An 11437-nucleotide genomic window follows, 5' to 3' on the forward strand; every position below is an offset into this window, starting at 1 on the left:
AGACTTGTATTTTGGCACGAGATCATACAGTGATTTAAAAACCAACAGCAAGATTTAACATCTATTCTTGGGACAGACAGGAAGCAAGTGTAAAGATCTAAGAACTGGAGTTGTATGGTCCGGTCTCTTGGTCCTGGTGAGGTTTCAGGTCTCCTGGTCTTAGTGAGGACTCGGTTCTAGTGAGTGAGTTCTAGGGAGACCCGTGAGAACAGCGTTACTTTAGTCCAGTCTAATGAAGATAAAAGCTGGACAAGTGTTTCTAAATCCTGCTGAGACACCAGTCCTCTAATTCTCCACATGTTCTTTAGTTCTAACAGGCTTCACTACTGTCTTAATGTGGCTGTTAAAGTTCAGGTCTGAGTCCAGAACCAAACACTATTATTTCGGTTTTGTTTTCATTTAACTGAAGATAATTCTGGCACATCCACTATTTAATTTGATCAATGCATTTGATCAATGTTTGTATTGGATTATAGTCTCATGGCGTGATGGCTATATAGATCTGTGTGTCATCTGCGTAGTTATGGTGACAAATTTTGTTCTTTTTCATAATTTAAGTGTGGGAGCATATAGATGTTAAACAACAGAGGCCCCGAACTGAACCTTGGGGAACTCCACATGTTATTTTTGTTAGCTCCGATTTGTAGTTACCTAAAGACAAAAAATAATTCCCTGTCTTTTAGATAGGAGTCCAACCAGTTAAATGCTGTGCCAGAAAGTCCCACCCAGTTCTTCAACCCGTCTATCAAGATGTTCTGGTCGACCGTGTTGAATGCAGAGCTGAAATCCAGTAAGACTGAAAGGTTTCCACTATCAGTACTGGAGCGGATGTCATCTAGGACCTTTACTAGAGCTGTCTCAGTGCTGTGATGTGGATGGAAACCTGACTGGAAAACATCAAAACAGTGATTTATGGCCAATCCCAATACACCCTCTACTTTCTACCACTAGCCCTCCCTCACTATCACTCCCCCTAAAAAAGAAGCCACAGATTTTAGGGCACTTGAAATCTTCACAGGGGCCTGTCCCAATACTCCCACTTCCCCTACTTTCAGCACCACCCCTAAAATCAGGAAGCTGAGAGCCAAAAGCTGTTTTAATTTCAGCTGTAGCGCTGTTAATATGCCACTTTATTAAGTTTTAATATTTTTTCAGGCGTAAAAGTAACCGTTAAGATCCCCAACCTGGGCTCAGTTTATCCAAATAATGCCTGTTGTAGCTACGCCTGTTAAGAAATTAGCTCCGAAAATTTCCTGATTTCTGCCTGCCTGCCGGCTCTGGGGCTGATTTATGGTTCCGTGTTATATCGACGCAGAGCCTACGGCGTAGGGAAGGACGTAGGGTACGGCGCAGGGTAGGGCGTACGGTGCGCGTCGCCGCGTAACCTACGCCACAGGCTCTGCGTTGGTGTAACGCGGAACCATAAATCAGCCTTTATTCTGGCGAGGTTTGAAAAAGACTTCGCAACAACGGGCAAACGAGTGATTATGTACATCCACTGAGTGAATATTATGAAAGTAAAATATATATTTCTCGCTAGAAATGTAACCAAAATGCATTTTTATGCAGAAACTAACTCAAAATATTGATTTTATTCACTAAAAAATAAGAAATGTCCGCCATGTTTTTTTTTTTTATTCAGTCCGCAAATGACGACGAAAAGCATTCTGGGAAATTTTTCTGGCCCTCGTTCACCTAGTGAGCATCGGAAAACCCTCGATCCGTAGGGACAGATTCATAGCCCCTACACTCGTTTTCTCCACTACCCCTAGGTGAAAAGAGGAATTGGGACACCACTACCCTCACGGGAACGTGTAAAATTTAGGGGTAGGAATGAAAAGTAGGAGTAGTGGGGGTATTGGGACAGGGCCTTAGTGTCTGGAGGTTATGCAGCTGCTGAAAAACAGGTTTTTCTAAGATTTTCCAAAGAAAGGGGAGGTTTGATACGTGCCTTTAGCTGTTCAAAAGTGACCTGTTTACTAATCTTTTTTTTTTTTTTTAAAGTGGCTTATTGGCGGCTGTTTTTAGACACTGAGGACAGAGACCTGAAAGAAGAGATATATTTACAAAGTGTAGAAGATCTGAGGACATCCAATGTTCAACCCTGTTGGCGGAGTATCAAGGCAGCAGGTGGTGGAGTTCAGGTGGTGTATGATGTCATCATGTTCTTTTGAGTGATTGGACAAACCTGTGGCCTGGTTTCTACTACTCTGTGTCCACTTCTCTAGGGGGTGGGGGTTGTTAGCCTGTCAATAGTACTGACCAAAGTGCATTATTGTTGTTTTTTGGCAATGATATTAGTAAAATATGACTGCCTTGCATCATCTCAGTTCCGTATTATATAAGCTCAGCCTCTCTTTGTAGACGTCATAATGAACCTGCTATTTAGTCTCCTTTATGAGCATGTCAAGACTGCTGCTACATAAAAAATTGTTTACGTTTTTCAAGCATGTCTGTTACACTGCTATCATGTTTGAAATTAAGACTTTTGAATTGAACTGATTTAGTTTTCCGGGTGCGTTCAGCTCTGATACGTGCAACATTTCTCCAAGGAGGTTTCTCTTCAGCAATGGTATCAATAATACTGATACTACCAATAATTTATCCTTACAGATATTCAGACCTTTGGACATTATTAACTCCAGACGATGTCCTTTGTTGTGTGTGTTTTTCCATCACAAGTTGAGTCAGTCCAAAATACTCAATAACACATCACAGTTCCTTTGCCCACATGTCCTGAGGGTTGTCAACATGGATGTTAAAATCCCCAACAACAGTTACACAATCATCAACACAGATGACAGCAGTCCAGTAATGTCACCAGAGAAGGTTCATGGTACTTAGGTGGTCTGCAGACGCTGAGAAACAGCACGCGGGACGAGGATTTCCACTGAAGAGCCACATATTCAAATGAAGCATAGATGTCATGAGACAGTAGCTTCCATTGAAGGGCGTCACTACACAGAGCAGCTACCACTCCTCCTTTCTCACTCTGTCCTGGTTTACTCATGAAGGTGGAGGCGGTAGGTAGTGTTTATAGAAGAACCGCTGCAGGATCATGCAGGATTTAACCATGTTTCTGTTGGTTAGGGCTGCCTCTTTTAACCCCAGCTGTTTCTTGTTTCTTGTTTCCAGTCCAGTCACCGGTCCAGATCCAATCACCGCTCCGGATCCACAGCCCAGGGAAATAAAAGGCTCCAGCCAACCGTCATTCGGGAGGTCCTTGTTTGCTCAGCTGCAGCCGACCTCACACGTGAGACCAGATAAGACCTTTCACTGTGGTGGAACCTGTGTTGATAGTTAGACTTTAAATGCTACTTTGTCTATAGCTTTGTTGTTTTCTTAACTTCTCTTTTACCCGTCTTGTTAGTTTTGATAGGTTTTAGCCCAGAGTTGGGATAGTTAAGGTTTTGTTTTAGTAAATGGTAAATGCCTTTTGTATGTGAACATCTTTTGGATGTTCCTCTTGTGCTCAGTTGACGGTGCTGCTCCCCTTTTTTGTACCCAGAGGACCGGCGTCTTGTCATTTCAGGATCATCGAGTAACTGGCTTGTTTGTTTTTCAGATGGTGACTTTTGATGTGTGTTTGTGTTGTTGAGCAGCATCTCGATGCCCAGCTCTGTTTAAATACATCACCCACTGTGTGTTTACAATAAACTCCTGTTTTTACAACTTGTCCCGATCCCCTTTGTTGTGACCCCGCCCCGTCCCCGGCAAAGCTGGCATAGAACACGGTTAAAAACACCCGCTCCTGTTTGTTTTGAAATAAAACCATTGATCAGAAACAGTTTCCCTCCCAAAACCCTGACATTTATTAAAGAGGACCTATTATGGCATTTAATGTCTATTTTAAACAGGCCTTGAATGTCTTAAAAACAAGCTTTTGATTGTTTTTTCTATATAAATTAGAAATTCAGCCTCTGGGCCATGTCTTTATCTTCTCATTCTCTAACCTCATTATCTATGTGGGATTCTGAGTGGGCGGGGCTATGATAATGAGGCTCTGTGCTGATTGGCTGCCTGAATGACGCGATACACCGCTACTAAAAAATGGCGGAAACTCCGGCCGGCGGAGTTAAGCCTGAATTATGGTTCTACATTAAATCGACGCAGACCCTACGCTGTAGGGTACGGCATAGGGTTTGGGTTGGTGTAACGCAGAACCATAAATCAGCCTTTACACCGTGTCCTAACTGCATGCGGAGCGAGCGAGCGTCAGCGACAAAATCAATTCCATTGCTTTATTTTCTATTGGACTCAATAAAGTGGCAGCTGCTGGAGGGAGATGGACAGAGAGCGTCTGATGTCACGCAGTGCGACGCGATAGTCAGACGCTCGCATGCAGTTAGGACACGGTTTTATAGTTGTGGGCGTGGTTTGCATTTTGGTTACGTAACGAAAATGCGTTGAATCTGAACGGCTCGTAGATCCACATCAGACTGGACGGCTCATCCGGGCGGCTGTACAGACACTGCAGAATTTGGTTGCTTTCCTCCTTCTCTGAGTTGGCAGGCTGAGGGGAGACCACTTTATATATGTTAAAGCAAGAAAAAACCTGTTTTTCACAATAGGTCCCCTTTAAAGCTAGTTTCAGTGGATTAATAATAGTATCTGTCCTGTGGTTATTATGAGATAGGGGGTCAGTGAAGACCTTGTTGGGGTTATCATCATCATTAACTCCTGCTGAGACATGATGTCATCAGCTTACCTGATTAGAACTTTTGTCGGGTCGCTCTATACAAAAAACTGCTTTGACCACACCTGACAACAGTTGCCATGGAAGATGGTTGGATAGTTGTCTGGTAAAGCCCCTTCATGAACCATTAAAACGGCGCAGACAACTTCTGCTTTTAAACGGTTTCGTTTAAAGATCGTTTTGCCGGGTTAAGAGCTGACGAGCGAGTGTTTTGCAGGACAGATCAGCAGCCGAACACGTCAGCGTCTACACCTGCCCGTCTGCCGTCCGGCCTCCTCAGGTATCTGGCAGATCCTCTACTTCCTGTCCCTCCAGCTCCCTCGTCTACCTGCAGTCTCATCACAGCGGTGTCACATTTCCCCCCATGTTGCCCTCTGCGCTTCAGATGCAGCCCGTCTTTCTCTTTCCCGGGGAGAGGACTATCTGTGTTCCTCCCCAGAACCGAGGGGGTTGGGTTCCACTGGCTCATGCATAAAAGATAAAGTGGAGTGGGGGAACGGTAGCTGAGCACCACAACAGCTACTGTACCCGCTCTGTCCATCACAGTGGCAGGAAAACTGCAGTTTAGGGGCCTTACTGGTTGTTCCAGCTCCTCTCTGGTAACGGGGTGCCTGGCACCTCCGGTGCTCTGGAGCGACTGTCTGTCCTGGGAATGGACAGAAGAAACCGGGTGCTGTTCCTCGATGGGTGAGGGGTTACTTCACGCTGGCACCTGCTTGGCGACATGGAGTTGCCTCGCCTGAAATGGATACGACGCCGACCCTGGAGGCCTCCTGTCTGCCGCAGGACCTTCAACCGTAAGTGCACCGAGTGGGCCCCTAGCGGATCTTTAGTTTCATGTTTGCATGTGACATGCAAGCATCCTTCTTTGTAAAACAACTGTTGTTTTTGTTTATTGTTGTTGTTTTTTATTATATATTTATGATGTGTTTGCAATGGCTCATGCTCGATTTAAGTTGATTTTAGTCCACACTCCATGACACCTGTATGTTGAATTACAGATGTGACTTACTTACCTTAATAATTGGGATATGGCCACATCCTGTTGCTCAAACTTGTACAAAAGTTTAGCACTTTTAGCCATTTTGATGCTTGAATATTTCATTAAGATATTCCGCATGGACGTTAGAAGACTGTTTTTTTTCTTCTCACATCACATTTGTACTGTAGTCAGACACCATCCCTATGTGCTCCTTGAACATTTTTCTGACATTTCAAACATACTTGTGTTGAAATAAAGTTAAAATCTTGATATTGTGAGTCAACCTTTCTCTTTTTAAGGCATTAAAGTTCAGGCTGGTTCTGTTTGCTGCATCTCTGATATGTTGCAATATTTTTGTCCGGTTTAATAGTGTGCAGAGCTCTCTTCTGCAGTTTAGAAAAGCAGAATATGCTGCAGATTGTGTTTTCATTTTGAGGGACCTGGATTACAACAGTGTTGTCCAGGTGTGCTCCATCAGAACCAAATATTCAGATCATACCTGGTTAGTGAAATTCTAGTCAAAAAGGCTTAGCTTCAGTTTATTTGACTTGACCTGACAGTGAATGTTTACTTTAAGCCATGTGAAGTATTGTTAACTTCCCAGTTCTGAACTATAGACAGGGAGGCTGAGCAGAACTTCTACATTTTGAGTCCAACTCTCCCTCCAAAATAACGTCATGTTGTGTCAGAGTTTTTACATTGACGGGGACGCTAAACACGGAAATAGTTAATTTTTTGGTAATGTGACCACTTGTTTTTGAGCAGAATTCAAGTTTCTTTTCTTTCTTTTTTTTTAGCTAAAAAAAAAGAGTTTTCTGAGGTCAAACACTTTTGAAAATGAGTCTTCTTGAAGAGAACTGTTGGAGGATATCTCTAAAGGACAGATGGAGAAGAAGTAATCTTTCTAAACTCACTCGTGAAGGTTTCTCCCTGAAAGCCATAAAAAGCTTCGTGCTGCGTTAACTTGTCCAGGGAACATCTGAATAAGTAACGATGTTCTTAAACTGCTGTTAAAACCACGGCAGAGAGCCTTCAGCTCTCGTGCAGGCTAGAAGCGGTGAGTTTAAGACATCACATCCTGCGTGAAATATAAAGCAGTTAGTGGAGATGTTAATCAAATGGATATATATATATATATATATATATATATATATATATATATATATATATATATATATATATATATATATATATATATATATATATATATACATACAGGACTGTCTCAGAAAATTTTTATATTGTGATAAAGTTCTTTATTTTCTGTAATGCAATTTAAAAAAACAAAAATGTCATACATTCTGGATTCATTACAAATCAACTGAAATATTGCAAGCCTTTTATTATTTTAATATTGCTGATCATGGTTTACAGTTTAAGATTAAGATTCCCAGAATATTCTAATTTTTTGAGATAGGATATTTGAGTTTTCTTAAGCTGTAAACCATGATCAGCAATATTAAAATAATAAAAGGCTTGCAATATTTCAGTTGATTTGTAATGAATCCAGAATGTATGACATTTCTGTTTTTGTAATTGCATTACAGAAAATCACAATATTCTAAGTTTCTGAGACAGTCCTGTATATATATAAAACACAACTGCAACTATAGAAAATGAAGTTAATACTGAATTTAGAAAAGGAAAGATGTGAAGAAACAACAGCAGAGTACAGAGATGTTCTGCTGCACTCGATGATGCATTATTAAGTATTTTCCTAAAATAAGCTCCTGAAGTCAGCTCAGGTTATTTCCTCTCACCTCGTTCATGCTTATGAAGCAAATACAAGGACTGCTGATAAAAAAGATTAGCTTAAAGGTTGTTTTTTTAAGTAGCACCCTTATAAAAACAAACGTAACAACATTTACAAAGTAAGTCAGATATTAAAAATCAAAAAGCAATCTCTAACTACCTTTTTACAAGTTAGATTAACTGCAGCATTACAAAGTTTTTCTTTAGTTTTTTTTTCTGTTGATTAGATTGTTTTTGGGTTCTGACCAAGCCTGCTCAGATGGTTCAGAAAAAAGCTAAAACAATGATTAAACATTGAGTAACCTAATCCAGTAAATCCCTCAGTAATGTATTAAAAACCCTGCCAGAAATAAGCTTCTTTTAATCCAGACTATCAGCAACAGCCTAACTTTTAGTTCAGCACTTAAAAAGGAAAACAGTGTGGTTATTGATTTGTTCCTTTCTTCAGTCCTTGAGTGGCTTTGTCCGCTGTTGACTCGGACGTATCGATAAGAGGATGTGCTGTTTGTGTTCCCACCAGGAATCATTACAGAGCGGCCTTGAGCGCAGAAATGAGTGGTCTGTTACAACATCTGAGTAAAGACTTGAAAAGAACATAATACATGCTAGTATTATATTTTGTATTAAAACTATTGACTAAAAATTAGTAATATGAAGGTTTTCATTTGTTCTCTCTCTCTCTCTCTCTCTCTCTCTCTCTCTCTCTCTCTCTCTCTCTCTCTCTCTCTCTCTCTCTCTCTCTCTCTCTCTCTCTCTATCATCACATTAAATTAGCCCACACATCTTTTCCAGAGATGGATTTGGTCTAGATCTTGTAATGTGATACACACAGTACTTGAGATGAGGGGGGATGGCATCACCCCTGAAATAAAAACGGTCCAAATCATCCCCACTGTAAAACTGCCATCCCCCCTTTCCATCCCTTATGTCATTTCATCAATGAATGTGGTTTTACTGATATTTCAACATTTAGAGTCATTACCAGAAAAATAACACCAGAAAAATAACTTATTTGACAATTTTTACCTGTTTCAAGTAAATTTTCACTTGAAATAAGTAGAAAAATCTGCCAGTGGGACAAGATTTATCTTCTCATTAAAAGCAAAAAAATCTGGTTCCACTGGCAGATTTTTCTACTTATTTCAAGTGAAAATCTACTTGAAACAGGTGAAAATTGTTGTTTTTTCCAGTGATGAGTCTTGTTTTAAGTGTAATGAGATTTTTTTACTAAAATGAGACATTTTAACTAGAAATAAGACAAATATTCTTGTTAAGATTTTGAGTTTTTGCAGTGATCCATTTTACTTATCCTGTGAAGGACAGAGGCATATTGATAAGTTCAGAAAAGTGTTTTTTATTGATGTATTTGATGTATTTGATGTAAGCCCAGTGGATATTTAAAGCTTACAGAAGGCTGCATTTAACTGCTGCTATGTCATTCCTGCAGTATTTCTGCAGGTGTTTTTGTCAGTGCTATTATTTGTAGTATATTATATTATTTGTAATCACCACAAATTATCTCTCCCCATATGATAAAATCCACCATCCCCCCTGATTTTTTTTTTTTACAATTCGAGTACTGGATACACAGTAAGATCAAACAGGACCTTTCTGTCTTTGGAAAATAGAAGATTGTATATTTATATATATAGATTGTATTCTTGTATATCAGTGTGGCTTTCAAAATACATGGAAATAGTATTAGAGCAGGATAATGGGAGGAAACGACAGAAGACTCTGTCTTCCCAGTAGTCACCAGCAGGGGGCGTCCGCCCCCAGGTAATGTTACCGCAGGTCGCCTAGCCTCAGCTGAGCATGAACACACATGCTGTTGGTTCCTCTAAAAGCTCCAAGGGAAGTGAAGCAACTATTTCTCTCTGAGTATCGCAATCAGTTCTTCCCTTTTCTGAGACCAGACGGACAGCAAAGCGACATCCCTTCATTGAGTCACTGGTTATTTGGAGCTTTTATGGATGTGATGTAGTAAACCACTTTTCCGTATTACCAAGTTCCTATGACCTGCCTAACTATAAATCTTCTTGTTTCTCTTTGTTTCTTCCTCTTTTTCTTCATCTCATCCTTCACCTCTGCCCTCTGTGCATTTACTTTATTGCTTCCTTTCTCCCCTCGACCCCTCCCCTCTGCTCTGCCTCTTCACAAATGTCCACGACTCCCCTCTGCTCTCCATTTCTCTCCGGTCCCTCCCCCCTGCATATCTTCGTTATCCCCCCCTTTCTGCACTCCTCCTCTTCAGCCTGAACCATAATGATGCTCCCTCTCTGACAAATCTTCCCACTCCCTAGCAACGCGCCTCCTCACCACGGCGGCCTCTGCTGCCACTGATGCAGGCGGGATGTGCAGCTACATCACAGGAGGTTACACACTGCTGCAGCTTCAACTGTTTCTCACAGACTCTCTGTCCCCTATTCATTCTTTTTATTCTAATGTCCATTATTTTAATCTCTTCTTTTCTCCTTCCAAGCGGCAGATCTTATTTCTCTTCCCCACCTTTTGTCTGAGAATTAATCATGTTGCAGGGCCAGGCGTTCAGACGGCATGTGAGTGGAATCACGCTCAGCCTTTTTTTTTTTTTCTGTAATTTCACACAATAAAGTCAACATGTGAGGCTTCTGCGTGGGCTGCTTATGAACACAGAGATTTATTGAAAGTGAGAGAGACGAGGAGACACAACCAAAGACACGTGCAGTGGTTCATGCGTTTGTAGCCGTTTACCTTTGTTGCTCATGAACTCAGGTAGAGCTGAGAGAATGTGTCATGTCATCCCAAAGAATGACTTAAATGGACCTTCGTTTGTGATGCTGCCTTTTAACAAATGTGAAGGATCAGAAATCACCAAATCCCTCTCCTATGTTGGGTGAGTTTTCTTAGAAAACAAACAAAAACAAACATTGGCATATTTTTCCTTCTGTTCACATCTGATCCTACTCAGATCTCAAAACACTCAGATGAGCAACACATAACATTTTATACTTATTGCAATGCAAAACACAAACTAGAACAAATTGCAGAAGCAGGGTGTGAAAAACCAGCGGCAGTAACTTGAACTAGTGGTCTTCTGCATGTCATTATCAGTCCGTCGCATCATTTGTTCTCTCTTCTTTACAAAGGCTCCATTTCACTGAGGTTTGCAGGTATTTGCTTGTGCACAGCTCTCTTAAGGTCTCAAGGTCGTGTGTCAGCCACGCTGAGGTCTGGACTATTAGGAGGATATTGCAAAACTGAAAATCTTTATTTAATTTCATCTTCTGTTTTGTATTTTCTGGTGTTTCTATGATACTTTGACTGCCCCTTGAATTGATTTCAGCCAAGCGTTAGCAACCATGTTTCTCCCAAAGATACAAAACAAGCCCAAATCATCACCCCTCCACTCCCGGTCTTCACAGTTGATCTTTGACCTCTCCTGTAGGAAGCTAAGGTAATAGCTCATGGTGACTCACAAGGCAACAGTTTCTGAGGGAAAAAAAATAGATCTTGTAAGTAAACTTGTGTTTGAAAAAAAAATTCTTCCCTGCAAAGAAGATGTTCAGTTGTAATAAGCAAGTTTGAAAAGTGAAATACAACTGCAGGGATGAACTGAATACACACTGAAAAAAATAAATCTAAGCGCATGTAAATATAACATATTTAAATCTGTGATATTAATTAATTAAAAATGAAGTTTGTTGCTTTACATGAATACATCTAGTTTTGAACTGAATCTGCATTTGTTCAAAAAACAAGACATTGTGCATTTTTTCCTTAACCAGCAGTATTTATGTAATCCCAGGCAATCTTTTCATTTACACACAAACAACAAGCAATGATCTTGTTGTATTTACTTTTCCTTTAACAATTTTTATCTATTGGGCAGATTGACCAGCGTTTAGATGAAACGTGCTTTATTTGTTTAAGTAGAACACCCACAGAAAAAAATATCTGGCTTGATCTACTTTTAAAAATTAAGTCAACTTTTTGCATGAGATTATTATGTAGATCAAGAAAGACTA

Source organism: Cololabis saira, chromosome 15, assembly GCF_033807715.1.
Source record: "Cololabis saira isolate AMF1-May2022 chromosome 15, fColSai1.1, whole genome shotgun sequence".
Taxonomy (NCBI): domain Eukaryota; kingdom Metazoa; phylum Chordata; class Actinopteri; order Beloniformes; family Belonidae; genus Cololabis; species Cololabis saira.